Genomic DNA, 20,399 nt, shown 5'->3' with positions numbered 1-20,399 from the left:
TTAGCCTAGCTGAATTAAATTAATAAGAAATATATTTGGATAAATAGGCAGGGAACAGATCTTAGGGTGATGATGAACATCTAACCATGTCATTGTATGGTTTACAAAGCAATCTCACGAAAAATATCTCCTTCAAGCCATTACAAGACTTTCTCAAGGTTATATAGAAAATAAACCTTAGTGCAGAAAAATGCCTGACCTTCAGGTCCCCGACTTCTTAGCAAATGCATTTTCCATTATCCCACAGCCCATGGGCAGCTGACCTCACTTCTCTTCACAGCTAAAGCATTCAGAAAACTGCTGAGCCTCAGACCCTAACTCTCTTGTCCTCCAGTGACCAAGCTGATACCCTGAAGCATAACTAGTCTGTACTAAGCCCCACAAAGTTCTAGGCACTGTGTATGGGGAATACAGTGAAGAACAAAATAGGTTGCCCAGCCAAGGGGATGAGGCTTTAACAAATGAGTGAACTGCCTAGCGCTCTGGGAGGCAAAAGTGAGTGTATTGCTTGAGCTCAGGAGTTCAAGACCAGCCTGAGCAAAAGTGAGACCCCGTCTCTAAATACAGCCGGGCATTGTGGCAGGCGCCTGTAGTACCAGCTACTTGGGAGGCTGAGGCAAGAGGACAGCTTGAACCCAAGAGTTTGAGGTTGTTGTGAGCTATGAAGCCATAGCAGTCTACCAAGGGTGACAAAGTGAGACTCTGTCTCAGAAAAAAAAAAAAAAAAAAAATGAGCGAACATGTGATATAAATCATGGTAACTGCAGTAAAAGAAAAGTAAAGGGTATTATGCAAATGACTCCATGAGAGGGAGCTAATTTGCATTAGGGCAGCAGTCCTTCACTCAGTATCCAGCAATACACTGTCCCTGAGCACACCCAAGGTTAAATCAGGAAGATTCTAAGATATAGGCTGAGGCCTATAAGACAGCAGGCTTCAATCTCAAAGGACATGCTCTGGATGGCGAGGCAGCTTGCAAAGCCAAATGAAAAGTTAATTAAGAATACCACCTGCAGTTATAATAATGGAAGAGGTCCCTGAAACCCTGTCTGGAACAAGGTGGGGTTTATCAACCAGATCATCAGAGATATTCCACAAATGTCCACAAATGACTGTCAGGAGGAGAGGTCATAGAAAGCTGAGAATGGGCGAGAAAGGGCATAGCCAAACAAAAAATATGTAACTAATAATATAAGGGGACTTCAGAAAGTTTGTAGAAAATGGAATTAAAAGATAAAAATTAAGGCTCAGTGCCTGTAGCTCAAGTGGCTAAGGCGCCAGCCACATACACCAGAGCTGGCAGGTTCGAATCCAGCCCGGGCCTGCCAAACAACAATGACAACTACAACCAAAAAATAGCTGCGTCTGTGGCGGGCACCTGCAGTCCCAGCTACTTGGGAGGCTGAGGCAAGAGAATCACTTAAGCCCAAGAGTTGGAAGTTGCTGTGAGCTGTGACGCCACAGCTCTCTACCCAGGGCAACAGCTTGAGGCCCTGTCTCAAAAAAAAAAAAAAAAAGATAAAAATTAAAATGTATAAACTTTATTTCTCAGCATATGCTCTATCAAGTTCAAGCCATTTTTGTAAATGATGATACCAGCCATTTAGTTCATCCCTAAAGAACAGAGGGTCCTGGGAATTTAACCGTATCAATACAGTCTTTTTTGCATTATTTGCTGAAGAAAAAAATGAGATCCATTTAAAGATTTTTTTTATGATTAGGAAACAAAAAGAAATTAGAAGGAGTAAAATCAGAACCATTAAGGTGGATGTCTAATGATTTCCCATCAAAACTCTGAACAAATTACATTTGTCTGATGGGAGAAATGAACAGGAGCATCGTCATGGTGGAGAAGGACTCTCTGGTAAAGCCTTTCCAGGTGTCTGTCTGTTAAAGCATTGGCTTACTCTCTCAAGCCTGTCTCATTATAAGCAGATGATATGTTCTTTGGCCCTCCAGAAATTCGCATAAAAAATGCTTCGAGCATCTCCCCAAACTGCTGTCATGACCTTTGGTCTTGATCAAGCTACTTTTGCTCCGACTGAACCACTTCTACCTGTTGGTAGCCACTACTTTGATTGTGTGTTGTTTTCAGGATCATACTGATAAAGCCATGTTTCATCTCCTGTTACAATTCTTTGAAGAAATGCTTCTAGATCTTAATCCCATTTCTTTAAAATTTCCATTGAAGGCTCTGCTCTTGGCCGGGGGTGGTGGCTCATGCCTGTAATCCTAGTATTCTGGGAGGCCGAGGTTGGTGGATTCCCTGAGCTCACAGGTTCAAGAACAGTCTGAGCCAGAGAGAGACCCTATCTCTAAAAATAGCTGGGTGTTGTGGCAGACACCGGTAATCCCATCTAATTGGGAGGCTGAAGCAAGAGAATCGCTTCAGCCTGAGAGTTTGAGGTTGCTGTGAGCTGTGATGCCATGGCACTCTACTGAGGGTGACAAATTGATACTGTCTCAAAAAAAAAAAAAAAGGAAAGAAAAGAAAAGAAAATAGAAAAGAAAAGAAAGCTCTGCTCTTGTCTGCAGCTAACCTCGGCATAACAGTTTTTTCACCCATTGAGCGGAATATTTGATCAACTTGAATTTGCAGTGAGAATTGTGTAAACTGAAGCAATTGAGATGTCTAAGGTGCTGGCTATTGTTTCCCGTTAATTGATGAATTATTTGATCAAGGATTGATGTGGATGATCTGCTGTGGGCTTCACCTTTAACATTGTTTCATACTGTTTTAGAATGAGTTATCTATTTGTAAACTACTAGTTTCTTTGTGGCATTGTCTCCATAAAAGTTTTTTTTTTTTTTGTAGAGCCAGAGTCTTACTTTATGGCCCTCGGTAGAGTGCTATGGCGTCACACAGCTCAAAGCAACCTCCAACTCCTGGGCTTAAGCAATTCTCCTGCCCCAGCCTCCCGAGTAGCAGGGACTACAGGTGCCCTCCACAACGCCCAGCTATTTCCTGGTTGCAGTTCAGCCGGGGCCAGGTTCAAACCCACCACCCTCGGCATATGGGGCCAGCGCCCCACCAACTGAGCCACAGGCGCCGTCCATAAAAGTTTTGTAAAGCATTCATGTTTTCACCACTCTTCCACGCTCCACACGAGCTCCACCACAAATTTTATGCTCGCTCAGTTTTAGCAGAATTCATGTTGCTCTGATGGGGGATTTCTCAAAGTGATATCTTATCCCTTTTAGTGTCTCAAACTAGATCCTGTTCAGACATTTTGTAATAAGTTAGCGTGAGTTTATTTGGATGCAAAAAAAATTGACATCCATGCGCATTCTTTTCATAATACATATCTCCATGAACTTTTTGAAGTCCCTTCCTACAAGGCAGGGTACTTCAGTATTTAAGTGGGTGGCACAGGCATTCAATACCACAGGACTTCAGAGGTGGTACAGGACAGGAGTACACAGCTAGGCGTCAGGAAAGGCTTCTGTGGAGAGGTGGGACTCGCTCAGGGTGAGTGGATTTAGATGTCCTGGAGGTACTCCCATTTGGCAAGGTCCCGAGGAACACCCAGGAGACACACAATATGGCCTGTGTGCTCTTTATCTGCCAGGTGCTGGTGGCTGGCTTCCTGGCCTCTCCCCTGTCCTGGGACTTGAGAGAGGGAGCCAGAGCCCCTTCTATCATGTCTGTGGGTTTCCAAGTGTCCCTCCAACAATGGTCTGAAGAACCAGGAGTGATGTTTGCCAGCAAGGCTAACATGAAGCCTGATTTCAGTACCAGGCAAATCGGCAACACCTACCTAAACAGCTGACCTGCACATTGGGTTTTGCTGCCATATAACCATAAGTGAAGCTCAAAAACTCCAGGTGCTGGGACACAGAGGAGGCAGGAAATCCAGGTCAGGTTAGGGTTTCAATTGCCATTTGACATTACAGGCACCACCGCTGTGATCTGAGCTAGCTAGGGTGAGCTTTCCAGACACACCACCCACTGAATGATAACAAGAGTAATAACCATATTTTGAAGAGTGCAAACTTTTACATGGTGCTTCAGAGTCTACAAAGATTTTTGTAATCTTCCTCTACCACTTACGAGTTCATATTTGCAACACACAAACATTATCATATGGCTTTCAAAGATTATGCTATCTTATTTGTAATAAGAATATATCAATAGTTATATATCCTGGTTGACAGCTGGTGAAGGGCTGGGCCTGGGGTCGCTAGACGTCCTTCATATAATCCTCCTCGTGACACTTAGTCATCCTCAATGAGACCTTCATCTCCAAACCATTCGGACTTGGCAGTGTGGCCTTTGAATAGGTGAAGAGAGCTCTACAGGGAGGCTGGGGAGCTGAACTCAGTTCTGGTGTTATCCCCAGTGCTTTCTCTGTTTTAAAAGCACAAACCTTTAGCTTTAGACAACCCTGGGTTCAAATCCCAGGTTCACCACTTACTAGCTTTGTGACTCTTGGTTCCTCTTCCGTTAAACATGGACAGTTGTTGTGCTGTTGTTGTGAAGACAGTAAGAGGCACAGCACATGAAGAGCTTAATCACAGGGCTTGGTACTTAGTGCTCACCAAGTGCTAACTATTTTCTTATCATCACAGAGGACATCTCAGTTTTGCTCCCTTGCTTGAACCCACAGACAAGGTCAGAACCCAAGCGTGGGCGCTCTTCCTTTCTGCATGGATTAGTGTGCTGCAGCAGGATGGGGCTGAGGGTCCTGAAGAGGCCACCTTTGTTGGGCAGGCAGCACTCCCCACAAGTTGCTGAGCTTGCAGTGAAGTGCTTCCCCCAGCTTCTGTCATTGGATCACAGGGACAGAGGGTGGAATCTTGCTTCCAAGCCTTCGAAATGCACTGTCCAATACAGGAGCCAAAAGCTGCGTGTGCCTATGGAGCACTTGAAATGTGGCAGGTCTGAATTGAGATTTCAAAGACCGAGTTCACAAGAAAGGAATACAAAATATCTCATTAGTCATTTTTTTAGATTGAATACATGCTGAAAGAATGTGTTGAGTATATTTGGTTAAATAAAATGTTAGTGAATTTCACCTATCTTTTTTGCTTTTTCTTTTTTAATGTGGCTACTAGAAAATCAAAAATTATACACGTGGCTTATATTGTATTTCCATTGCACAGTGCAATGTAAGCTCCATGAAGACAAGGACTTTGTCTCTTTCATTCATGCCTGTGTCCCTGGTACCCAGAGCAGCACCTGAATGAGTGAGTGAGCCAGCGAGTGCATGAGGTCAGAGGTCATTCTAAAGTGGGGTCATGCTTGAGCAGATGGGGACAATGCCTGGGCAGCCTGGGTCATGTGCAGATGAGGAAACCAAAGCTGAAAAGATATTAAACACTTGCAATGGAAGTAAGATCACTGATCTAAGAAAATGTGGGACTCATGAGCGAAATTGAAGCAAAGGCTTAGGCTCACATCAGAAGAACATATCCTAGTCACTGGAACTGGGACACAAGACAGATACTTGTTTTAGAAACAAAGCACCAATTCAAGGGCAATAGATCATAGCAATAAATAGGCAGACGTTCAGGCTCCATATTGCATCTTTGGAGCTACTAATCATAATTTCTGGTCAAGAGGCAAGTTAAGAGCCCTAGATACCCTGAGGCAGGCTAATAGCTGGAAAAAAAAAATAAAAAAGATATTAAACACTTGTCCCCAAACAGCCAGGACTCAAGCCAAGTGCATCCCAGACCTATGCTTTCCTTTGAGTCTACCTCCCACAGGCAATGTCAAAGTGCAGAAAGAAAACTAGATTTGGAATTGTTTTACAAGCAAATTCCTACAAGTTACCACTAATGTCTTAATCTCAGGCAAGTCACTGGACCTCCCTGGGCCTCAGGCCCTCTTGTCGTCATTTGTACTATGTCAATCCCCAGACTCCAGTGCTTTCCTTTTTTTCTAATGGCGTATAGAAATAAGAAGTCCCATTCTGGGATGTATTCTCCAGGGCTGAGCCCTACACAGTTCCCCACTCCCCTCTCCTCTTCTCCGTCCAAAGGAGGCTCCCTGACTGAGCTGTCCTTGCATCACCCAAATCAATGCTTTGTTTGTTTAAGGGTTCTCTTTGATTTAACTTGGTTTTAGACGCTTTTCATCAGAAGCCAAAACCTTGCAGCCTTTTTCCTTGATCTTGTAATGAAATTCCCTCAGAGATATTTAATCCTAGAAACAGCCTCTGCTATCTCATATTCTCTTTAAAGAAAAAAAGACATCTAAATAAGAAACATCCCGCCATATTCAAATAAAAATCTCAGATGGCAAATGGGCTTGTCTCCCTCATGTCTGCATTCATTATTCTGTTGCCATCCATACCAATGAATTTCCTACATTTTGTTACAAAAATGAAAGGTACTTAATACACCACCTGCCTCTTGTGTCTTCCACGTGAATCTTGAAGGGATCCTGGTGCTTTATTAACATTTTCCGTTGTGTTTACTCTACTAAAACATTCTCTCTCGTGTTCCCCTTTTCCTTAACCTGCCAATTGAATGCCCCTCCTGACCTGGTCCCAGCCTCCCCACCCTGAGCTTTTTGAAAAAGAGCCTGTGTTATTCCCACTTCCAACCCCAGCTCAAGAGCCTCTTGATTTTTAATCTAAGCAAAGACTATTTTAGAGCCAAAACTGACTTCTCAAAGATGAAAATCTCACCCACTCCTGCCTGGGTGAAATGCCAGCACTATTTTTGATCAGAAGGGATAAAGAAAGATTTGCCAGAATCAACTGTGTCATTCTAAAGCGCGACAAAGTCGAATAAAGGGTAGAGCTGCTTTCCAACCACCCCGGTGTGGGATGCAGAACCCACTAATCACCCTCCTATAGCTCAGCCACTTGTGGATGTGGAGTCCCTTCCCTCAGCAGAATGGTTCACTGGCCAGGAGCGACTGTTCAAGGACGCCTACGAGTTTTAAACAGGCAGCAAAGCTCCAGTGGCAGGACAACAAATCTACTTTCTCAAAAATAATCACACGCTAAATTCCAAAGCCAAACCAATTCACTTATGGTGCTAATCAGCTGGCATTGACAGAGTGACTCCTAGTACAAGACGCTGTGCTAGGTGACACAGATAAAAAGCCAGAGGTGCACTGTCCTTGCCCTCACATAGCTTACAGTCTAATGGAAACAGACGCATGTGACAAACTAAAACGTAAGGGAGAGTGAGGACAGGGCAGGAAGAAGGGAAGTCTGAGTGTGCGAATACACCGTAGAAAGACCAGGAGGGAAACACTATGATGTTAATGGTGGTTATCTTGGTTTATTGCGTTTTGGGGAATTTTATTCTCTTGATTCTCTTTAATGGTTTCCAAATTCTTGGTGTATTTTTTTTTTTTTACAATAAATAGATATTGCTTTTATGTTTACCTGGATAGAGTTGAAATATATTCTTCTTAGTAAAGTATCATAAGAATGGAAAAATAAATTTCTAATGTACTCCATACTATTACGAAATCAATATATAAAGAATTACATGCTCATAAGAACAATAAAATATAGTCCAGTTTGGGGGTTGAAGGAAGTGGGAGGGGAGGAGGGAGGAGGGGAAGGCTGATTGGCAGAAGGAGGGACGGCAGGAGGCGGGATCTCACCTACTGTGCGCATCGTGAGGGTGTGTAACACGCCCCCTGGGTGAGGGGCTCTTCTACAAAGGGAACTTTGCCCTGGAAGTGAGAACAATGTAACCCCAAAGTTTGTACTCTCATATTAATTTGAAATAAAAAATAAAATAAATATATATTGCTTTTAGGATAAAATATTTTTGTAAGAAAAATAGAACAAATGATAAAGGACACTGATTTGGGTGATAAAATCAGACTCTGTGGAGTAAGGAGTATGTAAACATGGTAAAACTGGACAGTGAGGAGAGGAAGAAGGTGATTCTAAGCAAAAGAAACAGCATGAAAGGGCCCCAGACTGCAGGGAGGGAAAAGATGATGGAAGAAGTTCAGGATGTGTGTGTGGGAAGTCTGGGTAGACAGCAGTGTACACTGGCACTGGGACAGAGTGAGAGGCAGGCAGGAGGGCTAGAGAGCCTTGAACGCCAGGCCAAGCAGACGTGGAAGCTCGCTCCCTGTGTTCCCCTGGCCCATTGTGACAGTTGCTAATACAGCAGTCCTCACACTGCATTACACTTGGCTGCACACACGTCTACCTCACTACCCAGTTAGCTCCCTGAGGTCAGGGATCACGGCTCATTCATTCTCCAACCATAGTACCCAGCATAATGACTAGCACATAACAAAAATCAACAAAATCTTCTTGCATGACTTGAACTTTCACAGGCTTGTTCCTTACCTTGTAAGTAATAAGGAGTCATCATGGGGTCCAGGACCTAACATGCTTTAGGGAGCTAATATGTGAGTATGTGCTAGGCACTATGCTAGGTGGCTCTCTGAATTGACCCTACCTAAAACCCTGTGTGGTGTCGTACACACTCAATTTACACTTGCCTAAGGTCATACAGCCAGTAATCAGAGATGCCAGGACGGTCTGAAGACGTGTGGAGACTGGAGTCAAAGGGAAAGAAGGACAGAGACTAGACCATGAGAGCTGCGGGGCCCTCGGCCAGCACAGCCACGTGGAGGATGGGAAGGAGGAGCAGGGCGGAAGGGGCCTGTGGAGGCAACGCTGACAGCCGAGGACGGAAAGGTCCCTTAGCCACGGTATCAAGCACACTTATCATTTCTGATGTCAGAAGGGGACACACAGCATCAGCAGGGACTTGCCCTTTCCTTATTAGATAGTATCAAAAGCAGGACCTACGGAAAGAGCCCTCCCCCATGCTGGGATCAGCCCCCTTCCCATTCTCTTAGCCACTGGATTTCTATAAAAACTCTTAGACCCACAAAGGGCTAAAAGTACACCTTCCATTTGATCCTGCAATCCCATTACTAGGTTTCTACATAAAAGAAAAGAAAATCATTTTTCCATCAGGACATTTGCACTCAAATGTTTATAGGAGCTCAATTCATAACCTCAGAGATGTGAAAACAACCCAAGTGCCCATCAACCCATGCATGGATTAATAAACTGTGGTATTTGTATACCATGGAATACTGTTCAGCCATAAAAAGATGGAGACTTTGCATCTTTTGTGTTTACTGGATGGAACTGAAGAACATTCTCCTTAGTAAAGTGTCTCAAGTATGGAAGACAAGCAGCCCATGTACTCAACACTAATTTGAACCAGTAGATGAACAACAACAGGCCCACATGAAAGGAAAAACACAATTAAATTCAAGTGGGGGGGAGCGGGGAAAGGAGGGAAGGGGCTCAGTAAGTTCCCACCTAACATGTACAGTGTAGGGGTATTTGGGACACTTCCTGGGTGAAGGACTCACATACAACTCAGACTTTTCCTAACAAATGCAAACAATGTAACCTAATCATGTGTACCTTTCTTGCATTATAAAAAAAAAACAACAAAAAACTCTTAGACCCAGACATTTCCATGAACTGTTGATACAACTGGCCCTGTCCACAAATACAAATCAATATCCCCAGACCCAACGAAAACAGAACTGAGAGTCAGAAATGGTTTCCCATCCTGTCTCAGTCTCTGCCTAAATAGGCAATCTTCATCCACGTCCTTCCCCTCGCTGAGCCTCGGTTTTCTCATCTGTGAATTAATGGAGCTAGATGAGATGATCTTTTAAGATGCCCAGACTAAGTCCGCAAGCATTTTTGTGGATTTTGTACTCCTCCTCAGCATTTATGCTCATTGTTATTAAATAATTCCTTATGTAATCAGTTAATATCTGTTTTTCCTGCTGGACTGTGAGTTTCCCGAGGCCAGGGCTGCCTATCTTGTTCCCAGTAGAATTTCCAGTGCTTTACTAGAGTGCTGGGCAGGAAGCAACACTTCACGTCTTTGGCCAGCTCCATGCCCTTCCTCTGGGTTGGAACCACGCATAAACAGCAGCTGAACTTAAGACTTCTCATCCTGGCAGGACTTCTCTAAAGATACTTGCTTCCTAGACTTAGAAACACCAGTAATGGTCCTCCATCCTGCTCCCTAGCCTTGGCCCTGCATCTTGCTTTACGCTGCCCAGGGCCTCTCCCTCACAGCCCATGATGGGCAAGGATGCTAGAGCTCCTAGATGCAGGGGATAACTGGAATGACCTCTACCAGGTTGCCCTGTCCAGAGGACCCGAAAGCTAGTCCTTGGGGTTAACAGCTACTTTTTGGCATGTGCTCAGCAATTTATAACATCTTCATCAATATTGAAACAGTAGCCACTGATCTAACAGTGTCACACGGTGGTGCCCATGGGAGGAAGACACCTTCTTTGAAACATGTTTAGTCTCAGAAAATGAAATGAAGGTGTTCCTACCCTCTTCATTCATTTCAAGGCCAATGGGTCCCTGACAGATCTGATGACTGAAGACAGAGAATAACCGGGCTTCAGTTGTTCCCCTCTGTTTCCTCTTCTCTCTCCATCCAGTCCAGGCCTCGCTCCTCCCTCCCTGTGCTCAGTGCACTGCGGGCCCTAAATGCTTCCTGTCAGGCAGCAGTGAATCTCTTCTCCCCCACCCATATGGCAATATCATACTCAGGTGACCTCTCTGCTCCCACTCTATTGGCCCTTTCTGAGTTAGCTGTTCAGAACAACACCTGGGAAATGCATACAAAAGATCCACTAGGGAGGTTAGTGAGTTCTTGTACAAGCACTCTAACACCTTCTCAGCTCCTGCTGAGCCTTCTGGGAAACTCAGGGAGGACTCTGCTTTCATGGGCATTGTTAATGACAGTGTTGCTTGCCTAAGTTGCAGAAAGTAGGGCCTGGATGTGCATTTCCTCACGCAGTGCCCCATGAGATGATTCCACGACACAACTGGCTGGTTATTAATTAAGTGCAGTTGGCATCATGTGTGTTTCCATGATGGCTCCTCCAATGTGATGCTTTCAGAATGGCATAAAACCGTCCCTTTGGAGGTGTTTATCAGAAGTGATGGGACTTAGGTTAGGGATCTGCTGACTGGGTTACCTTCCAAGACCTGGACAGAGCCACCCAATGATGTCAGCAACATTACCCAGACCTTTCAGAGGTGGAAACCCACGGCTTAGCTCCCACTCCTGAAACCACCACTACAAGGTGGGACTGCTGTTATAAAGGAGGGGCTGGACACAATGCAATCGAATAACAGGGTTCACACACATGGCCTCAAGCCTCGCAGGCCTCCTTGGCACCCTTCATTAGTTTCACTGCTGTCGAATGGTTTGCAAACTCCCTTCACAGGCTTCTCGGGCCTTTTGTGATCTAAAGACGTGCAGCAAATGCTATTTTATGAAGTAAGACAGGACAGAATGGAGAAGCATTCACCTTTCCTAGAAAGAAGAAATTATTTGTAGCCAGAGGTCTTCTGGTGGGTTATCTACAGAATTAGTCTCCACTGCACTTGGAAAATCACTCCCTACTCTAGTTAGTCCTGCCTTCTATTTCCCCTCCAGACTTTTTGCTTTCACTGATGTTGCTTCCGTATCTGAAAGACTCTCCTGTATTCTTCCCATCTTGTCAAATCTTATCCACCTTTTAGGCAGTCTATTAGACACCAGGGTTGCTGCAAGAAATTATCAAAAACTAGGTGTCTTAAAACAAGAAGAATTTCTTCCCTCACAGTTCTGGAGTCCAGAGGTCCTCAGTCAAGGTGACTACTGGGCTGTGCTCCTTCCAATTCCCTCTGAAATCTGTTCCTTGCTTCTTCTGGCCTCTGGTGCCCTCAGGTACTCCTTGGCTTGTGGCTACATCACTCTAGTCTCTGTCTGTCCTCAGATGACCTTGTTCTCTCTGCATCTCTTTTAAAGACAATTGTTACTAATTTGAGTGACCACCTGGACAACCCACAATGATCTCATCTCAAGATCTATAACTTCATGACATCTGCAAAGACCCTTTTCCAAATAAGGTCTGGCACTGAGGACACGGACCTGTCTTTTTAGCATTCACACACTATAGACAGTGATTCTCAATCCTCACACTGCATCAGATCATCTGGGGATAGTTTGAAACACTCCAGATGTTTGGGCCTCGCTTCAAAAATTTGATTTCAAGTGATCCTGGGTAAGTATTTTTTTAGTCCTGGAAAGATTTTTTTTTTTTTTTTAATTTCCCAGTTTCTAAATTGCAGCTAGGAGGATAGGGTGGGGGATAAAGGGACCCACGTCTCTAAGATGATAACAGCTTTCACTAATCACTTTTTCCTCCAGGATTCTTTTTTCCAAGAATCAGACTGTCATCATGAATCAGACTGTCATCTGCCAGAGTGTCAGAGACCTCGAAGATCATTTCATTCAGGGGGTACTCCATCCGATCAAAGCCCCGTTTTTATAACCAAATATTTAGAAACACCCTCATTCCCACCTGAAATACATTTCCTAGATATGCATAAATCAGCTCTAATTATAAAGGAGAAAAAATGTAATTTTAATAAAATAATATATGTTTCAATATGGAAGTGCTCACGCACGGCTGCACAGGAATGTACAAGGAAGCAGTCAGTGTTCACCCTCCTCGTCCTGGGCAAGTTTAGACTTAACAGAAGACAAAGGGAAGCCCCTCTGGATAAGAAGTACAAGGAAACAAGTGAGCAGGGGGATATACGAGGACAATAGAATAAAGTGATGTTAGGGTAAGAAACACAAACTCACTTTCTTTGATGTATATAATAACAGGAGGAAGGAAACGGCCTTCGCTGAGCACAGATAACAAGCCCAATCAAATAGCAAATGTGGAAGCAGAGAAAACAAGGAAGCACATTATTCTTGCGAATGAGCTAAGCCTCACGTGTGAGGTGTAGTGTCTTAATAATTTATTAGGCTGTGACATGGGCCAGGGTAGTGACACAGTAGCATGCAAGATTTGTCTCCAATCTGGAAAGCCCACCCACAGTGCTGGGGCTTACTTTCCGTCTCTAACATTGGAAAAAAGCCTTGAAAATTGTATCTTTTCATTTGAGGAAGTGGGGAGAGGTGGATAGATTGGAAAAAGTTGTTTGACAGATCTTGAAGGAGATTATCAGGTTAAGGGAAAAGAACAAGAGGAAACCTCAAAGTAAATAATCGTGATATCTAACTTTCACTTCTTATCATTGTGCCATGAATGTAAAGGTATCTGTATATACATAAAAATACAAACTATTTTAAAAGCAGCTTTTACAAAGGTGTTCATTGATACTTCACGTGCCTCTGCTAACTTAATAGCATTGAATTCTGTGTCTGTTAGATGAAGTCTCAAATCTCTTCTTTCAGATCTGCAAATGGTTTCTTTGCTTTGCAGCAACTGCATGCTGCACTGGAACCCATTTCAGTTAAATGTATGTTAGGAGATGCCCTGATCTAGACGCATGAATTGGGAAAATAGTCTCATCAGTTCAAGGCTTTGTCTTTATTTCATTTAGGTGTCTCTTCCCTTTCCAAACAACTGTTTCTTAAATCGCTGGGGTTTGGGCATAACTCTTTGAAAGTTTGTGAAGCCTTACTCCAAGAGACAGCACTCATCCCGTTAGGACTACTGACCAAACCCAACCCTATTCGTTTTTCTAATGAGGAAACAGGCCCAGGAGGGTAGGTCAATTGTAAATTTTGCTCCTCTTCCTGTCACTAAGTTCCTTTAGGACAAGGAGGGTATGAGATGTGTCCCTTTTACCTTTACACAGCTGTCAGACAGAGAAGCACACACACAGAGTGTGTGTATGAAGACTGGATTCTCCTTTCCAACCTGAAAGCCAGTCACTTCTAATTACTCATCCACAGAAGCACAAGTGACATGTTCCCAGCAGTCACTTGGGACTGAATTTCAACACCTCAGTTTTGTATAATTTCACCACTTGCACCAGCTGCAACTGAAGACCACAGCATTAGCATGAAAAGCAACTGGCTCTCTCCGCAGCCCCCTCTGCTGTAGGCTGCTGTGTTAACATCACAGAGAAATAACAAATGAAAAAGCAAAAGCCGCAGTTGTCCTAAGATAACCACAGAGATGACAGATGCTGCTGCGTGCAAACTTAGGGGAGGAGAAAGATAAACAGCAATGATCATAAGCCAAGAAAGCACGATGATAAGAAGCCTCGGGCTCCAAATCCTTCTGCTGAGGTGTGATTTCAGAACGAAAGGGATGACCTATGAACTGTGTCCTCCTGGTCCTGTCTTTCCCCCACCCCTGCACGCTCCCCCCTCAGCGGGCTGCTTTGGAAATCCTTCACTGGGAAAGAGGATTCTGCCCCTCTGGTGGAACATTAACTCCCTGCGTGTGTGCCCCTCTGGGAGACCACCTGGCTTAGAAGTGAAACAGATGGCCAGGAACGAGAAAAGCTGAGGCGGAAGCAACAAAGGGAGAGGCGGTTTCCTCAGCCCACCTTCAAGCCTGACTGGACTCCTCTCCAGAGAGCTGCAGCTGCTGTCACGTTCACCCTGGGCTGTGGGCAGAAGGATGGCTCAATCCCTCAGCTCACAGCCTCCACTTCCGGGCCTTGCTTCCTTTCTTTGTGAAGCAGTACAAAATGATGAGGACCCAAATGAGCTGAAACCACCCACCTTGTTGCTCCATCATGAATTTGTCTCTTTTGTCACGTTCAGGGCCTGGCCCAACACATCCATGTCACTAATGGCGCACCTGCCCAGTGCACTGCAGCTTTCTGTTGACATCTCAGAGCTGGTGGGCTCCAGGCACCAAATGTGGCTCCTTCATCTTATCGCTCACAACTGGCACAGTGCCCAGCATTCAGAAGTTACTCAGTAAATCTTTAGGGGCTGAAAGAGCAAAGGGCACAGGGGAGCCAATTCTACTCTATAAAACAGGAAAGGCCATCAAGGAGGAGTCATCAGTTTGTTAGGAGAACCAACATGCACTGTCATCAGCCTGTTTTGGGTTAGGCAGCCTGTCGCCCATCTTCGGAGATGCCCTTATCTTCATCATGACCGTCACCCCCATGGCATTAGCAACGACAAACTTAACTGGTGAGTGGTGTAACTATAAACCACATCTGTTTTTAAAGACTTTAGAAGTAGCATAACATATCATCTAAAATGTCAGGTTCTAGAGCCAGAAAAACCTGGGTTCAGAGCCTACTTTTACTACGCAGGCGTTATGAATCTTGGTGAAACTTCTACATTCTGTCACTGTTTCCTCATCTATAAAATGGTGACAGTAATGCTTCTTCCTTTAGGGGTCCTGGTGAGATAATACATGTGACTCTCTTTTCCTTCATCTTTATTGCTAATCTCCAAGTGGTTACACAGACAGTGCTAAAGCCGGCAAGAGAGCAGCATTCCTTCCCTTCCATTTTTGAGAGGTGAGAAAGGCCTGGCAAAGCAGAGGCTGCAAACTCAGTGTCCAAGCAAAGAACAGGACGAGCCAAGGACGAGGGAGGAACAAGGATGAGTAAGTGAAGCAGAATGGTGGCCATACAGAAATCTGCCCGCTCCCTTCTGCTGGAAAGAGAAAGCCCTTGGCTTTCACTTTTCACATTGAAGAGATGTGAGTCCAGGAGTGATTTCTCCTTCCTCCTTAATCTCCAAAAAACCCCCCAAAACCCAGCATAATTGTGATGACAAATGGAGGTCTATACCCAGGTTCAATGGAGAATCAGTGCGACGTGGTGGGGAAGGCGTCAGGTAGGAGCAGGTCACCCTCCTTAGACAGACATCTGCCACTCAGTCCAACCAGCTGCCAACATACAATGATTAGAAGCCAGTTATTCCAGTCTTCTGATAATTCAAAGATGTATCAGAATTTTTAAATGCTTTACACATTCAGGGACAATACAAAATGACAGGCTTATTCCCTGCAGCATTCTTGTAATAAAGAGCAAATAACCGAGAACAACTTATGTTTGTTTAAATAAATAATGGCACACCCATAGAATGGGATAGTATGTCCTTATAACAAAAAGAGTGGAGAAGCTCTCAATATATTGATAAGATTGCCAAGATAAATGAAGCAAAAAAAGGAAGGTTAAAAAAAAGTGTGAATAGTATGCTAGACATAGGGATGGAGAAAAAGGAAAAAAGATATGCTAAAAATAGAATATTTATTTAGTGACCAGTATTTGCAAAAAGAAACACTGGGAAGATACATAGGAAACTAATAAAAGTGGTTATGGAGGAGGGTAGGGCCGAGCAGGCAGATACAGGCAGGAGTAAGATTTCTCTAGGGATTTGATTTTTGAACCATGTGAATGTATTGCCTATTCAAAAATAACATGAAAACACTGTAAACCACCTGTCAGCCTCCAGTTTGCAACCTGTGCAATAAAGGCTTTGAGACTGGACAGGTAGAAAAAGTTGGTAGCAAAGGGTCCAAGTTTTACTAGGTTTAGAGACAAGCAAGTTGTTCAATATCCAGCATCTGGAGTTCTTTCTGGATTGCCTGGCAATGAGCTAGTTGGGCCCAGCAGCTCCCCGTCTCCCAGGAGAAAGGGGTGCTACTCTCATCCTCTTGTGTGAGAGGCTGTCCCCAAACTCTCAGCTTCCCCTGAAACTGAGGTCTCCAGGTGCTGATAGATGGAATTTCCCTGCGTTCTTCCACAGTTAAGGCTGTCAGGAACCGAAACGGTCAGTGTGTTCCCCTTTGTCAAGGCTCTGTCCCACTCATCCCATACAAAAGAGAGTGACAGGTGGGTGCAACTCCCCCACTAAAGCACAGCACCGTGGCGTGCCCAGCCGGGCCCAGCTCTCAGCACGCTTCCCTGGGGAATGCTGAGAACAGAAGCCATACAGCCCTGCTCACCTCCCCCACCAATTAGAGGCAGCACCAAGGGATGCTGTTTGTATTCACCCCAGCCCTGCGTATGAATTCTGACAATTTGTTTGCGAATTCATCCCAGAAACAATGCTACATACCTCATTGTTGAATATCACTACGGCCAGCCTCACAGTCCTCCTCTTGGGAAGCTGTGCACTGACACCAGCACCTAGTCCACCCTTCAAAGCAATTCTGGAACTCTGTTTCTGGAACGACCATCAGAGCTGTCATTGAACAGGCCTGACGATTAAGTTCGCAAACTTCCTACTATGTGCTTATGTTGGCAGCATAGCACAACAACTCGGTAAGGTTTCATAACCTTGGTATAGCAGGGTCTCACAGCTGTGTCTGTGTTGACATGTGACGGTGTCTTGCTGAGTGTGTTTATTATCGTTACCGAGTGTTGTTTTTATGTGCTGTATGATGACAGCTCTGATGATCATTCCAGAAAAATTCAAAATTGCTTTGAAGGGTGGACTGGGCGCTGGCATCAGTGCATAGCTTCCCAAGGGGAGTAACTTAGAAAGTGACTGTTGTGATAATCAATGAGGTATGCAGCACTTTTTCTAGAATGAGTTTGTGAACTTAACGATTCCTAGGCTTACACGGGCATGAGCTCACTTAGTGTTACGGATTGAACTGTGATCTCCAAAACAAGATCTATTGAAGTCCTAACCCCTAGTACCTCAGAATATGACCTTGTTTGGAAAATAGATTCCTCCAGTCTGAGGTCAAACTGGAGCAGGGTGGGTCCTTAATCCAATATAAGTGATGTCCTTATAAAATGGGGAAATGTGGGGACAGACACGCACAGGGAATGCCATGGAATGATCATGGCAGAGACGGAAATTACACGCTGCAAGCCGAGGAATACCAAAGCTGGCCAGAAACTAGGGAGAGGCACAGAGGAGCCTCCTACATATCAGAGAGGGGGCGTGATCCTGCTGACACCTTCATTTCAGACCTCCAGTCTCCAGAGCTGAGAACCACAATTCTGTGGTTTTAATCACCCAGTTTGTGGTACTTTGTGACAGAAACCAATACATACGTAGTACCAGTGGGCCAACTCAACTGGCAAAAGTACCTGATGCTGCTCCTCTTTGTACATGTCCACAGATACTGATGACAACTCTACCCAAAGGAGTGAAAATTCTTGGATCTTGTCTAGTCAAGTTTATTGGTCAAATCAACCCAAAAGCAAAGACTGAGTGCTGAGAAATAAAATAGTCTATTATTGCCCTCAAGGACCTGACAATCAAATGGAAGAATCAGGAAAGACACATGAAATGTAACAACACATATCATTACGGCCAAAGCATTATCTCCCCACCCTCTGTGGATGCCATAGAGGTCACGCTTAACTAAATCCCGCTGTGCCACCGGCCAGATTCAACCTTCTACTGCATGTCACTTTACTGCTCCTGATGTGCGTGTCTGGAAGGACCACTTTCCTGGTTCTTTAGGACATTCTTTACAATGTCAGGCTACTAGAAAACTTCTAGCAGCTGTTACCACTGCCCCTGCCATGGAGTATGAGCTTCCTGGCTACTGGGGCTGCCCGCTCCTGGCCATAATCTTTACCTGTCACCCTTGGTGATGCCTCTCCCATCAGTTTCTTATCAGCTCTCTTTCCCCTGTATGAGGGGCAGATACTGGTGGGATGGTGCAGTTCTCAATGAACCTGACAAGCCAAAACCATAAGATCCGGTGGTCTTTGAAGTGCCTTTGGTGAGCTGACAGAGTTTTGAAGAAGGAACTAGAGAAAATCAGACACTCTTAGTAGAGATGGTGCTTTCCTTATCCTCACTGAGAACATCTGTTTATCTGGCCCAGCCTTCTTGCAGGAGGCTGTTCCCTATACACCCTACATCTAGGAAGCTCTGGTTCTTATCCAGGCTAGTGTCATGTCCAGTCATATCCCCAGGGGAAGAGAAGGGAGCCTACCTTGAGGAGTCCTCCTGGAGCTCCCTCTGGATTCCAGTAGTGCTCTAGAGTGTGGCTTGCCAGCATGTACTAAGTGCCCAGTGGAGGCTCAGGCTGGGCTCACAGAGGAAGAGTGGCAGGTTGCTGCTGCCCCACCCTTGACAAGCAGCCTGATGATCTGGCTATGGCTCTGTGCCAGCCTCCTGAAAGACAGCTGTAGTCAAGGCATGACCTGTGGGAGGAAGAGAGAGAGGAAAGGGCTCCTCATCTTGACTTCAAGCAATGCATTATAGATTCTCTGGGTCAGGTTTTGAGGCAGACACTGCCACCTGCTTAAGCAACATCTGCTTATCCCTCCTTTCTAGTACAGGTCCAGTTTTCTTTACCACTTGTGATCTTATCTCCAGCTCCAGGAGGCTCATCTGGTCAAAACAAATGCAGGCCCCCTTGCCAGTGGAGAGGTTGAGGTAGGCTCTAATCCACCTTGGCTATTGATATATTGGAGGGGGACTTCAGGGGGTGCTCCTGGAAGTGTTTTCCTGGCTCTTTTCCTCTGCTGATGTTGTGCTGTCTAATACGTTGACTAGAATTTCTGTGGCCAGGTTGTGACCATGAACAGGAAGCCTGAGGGCAGAGCAAGAAGAAAGATCACAGGTTCTTGAGGGCATCACTGACTACTAGATTAGACAGTGGTCTAATAATAGTAATTACAAATTATTATGCCTGTAATAAATATCCTTATTGAAATCCTCTGAGTTGGGGTTTTTGCTACCTACAGCTAAGATTATCCTAAGTGATGTGCACTCAGGTGTTCCTAAGACCACAAAACCATATTCCTGAATCACAATCCCACTATCCTAAGGACAACATACCATCCTTCCATGTCATGTATATGTAAACACTCTTCTCTCCCTTCCTCTTCCTGGTATGTACCCAGAGGGCACACATTTGACCATATTTTCAATAGATTCATAAATTCTACAACATATGCCAATTCTGTCATTTAATCGAGGAATTTTTTTTTTTTTTGAGACAGAGTCTCTTTGTCACCCTCAGTAGAGTGCCATGGTGTCATAGCTCACAGGAACCTCAAACTCCTGCGCTCAAGCGATTCTTTTGCCTCAGCCTCCCAAGTAGCTGGGATGACGGGCACCCACCACAACACCTGACTATTTTTTAGAGATGGGGTCTCGCACTTGCTCAGGCTGGTCTTGAACCTGTGAGCTCAGGCAATCCACCTGCCTTGGCCTCCCAGAGTGCTAGGATTACACCATGGTGCCTGGCCAAATTAAGGAATATTTTTGACCTCTCCTGATATATCAGACCCTTTACTGGGCTCTGCAGACTCGAAAATGAAAACAGTATGAATATTCATCAAAAAATTAAAAATAACACTACCATATGATTCAGTAATCTTACTTCTGGGTATATATCAAAAGGAAATGCAATCAGTAGCTCAGAGAGATGTCTGCACTACCATGCTCACTGCAGCATTATTCACAATCACCAAGACATGAAAACAGCCTAAGTGTCCATCATCAGATGAATGGAGAACTTCTAGTGTGTATATGTGTGTATCCACATACACATGGAATGTTATTCATCCATAAAAGAAGGAAATCCTGCCATTGGCAACAACACAGATGACCTTTCAAGGTAAAGAAAGACAAATAGCACATGATCTCACTTGCAGAGTGAGAATCTAAAAAGTTGAACTCAGAGAAATAGAGAGTAGAATGGTGATACCCAGAGG

The 20,399-nt window shown here is 44.6% G+C and overlaps 1 protein-coding gene across 4 annotated transcripts in view; it reads right to left on the bottom strand.

The window, feature by feature from the left end:
- CRACR2A (calcium release activated channel regulator 2A) overlaps window positions 1-20,399 on the bottom strand; it is a 195,130-nt gene that overhangs the window by 96,868 nt on the left and 77,863 nt on the right. For 2 of the 4 annotated variants that reach the window (XM_053555621.1, XM_053555622.1), the window contains exon 2: window positions 18,668-18,878. The exons of 1 other annotated variant lie outside the window; for it this stretch is intronic. The gene's annotated coding sequence lies outside the window, so the exon portion shown is untranslated. Of the gene's footprint in view, window positions 1-18,304; window positions 18,480-18,667; window positions 18,879-20,399 lie in introns of all 4 variants that reach the window. One more of the 4 variants, XM_053555623.1, reaches the window with a different exon arrangement.

This window comes from Nycticebus coucang, chromosome 12 (genome assembly GCF_027406575.1).
Source record: "Nycticebus coucang isolate mNycCou1 chromosome 12, mNycCou1.pri, whole genome shotgun sequence".
In the NCBI taxonomy this organism is placed as follows: Eukaryota; Metazoa; Chordata; class Mammalia; order Primates; family Lorisidae; genus Nycticebus; species Nycticebus coucang.
The sequence above is the reverse complement of the archived record's forward strand: the minus strand, read 5'-3'. Positions and strand labels throughout refer to the sequence as shown.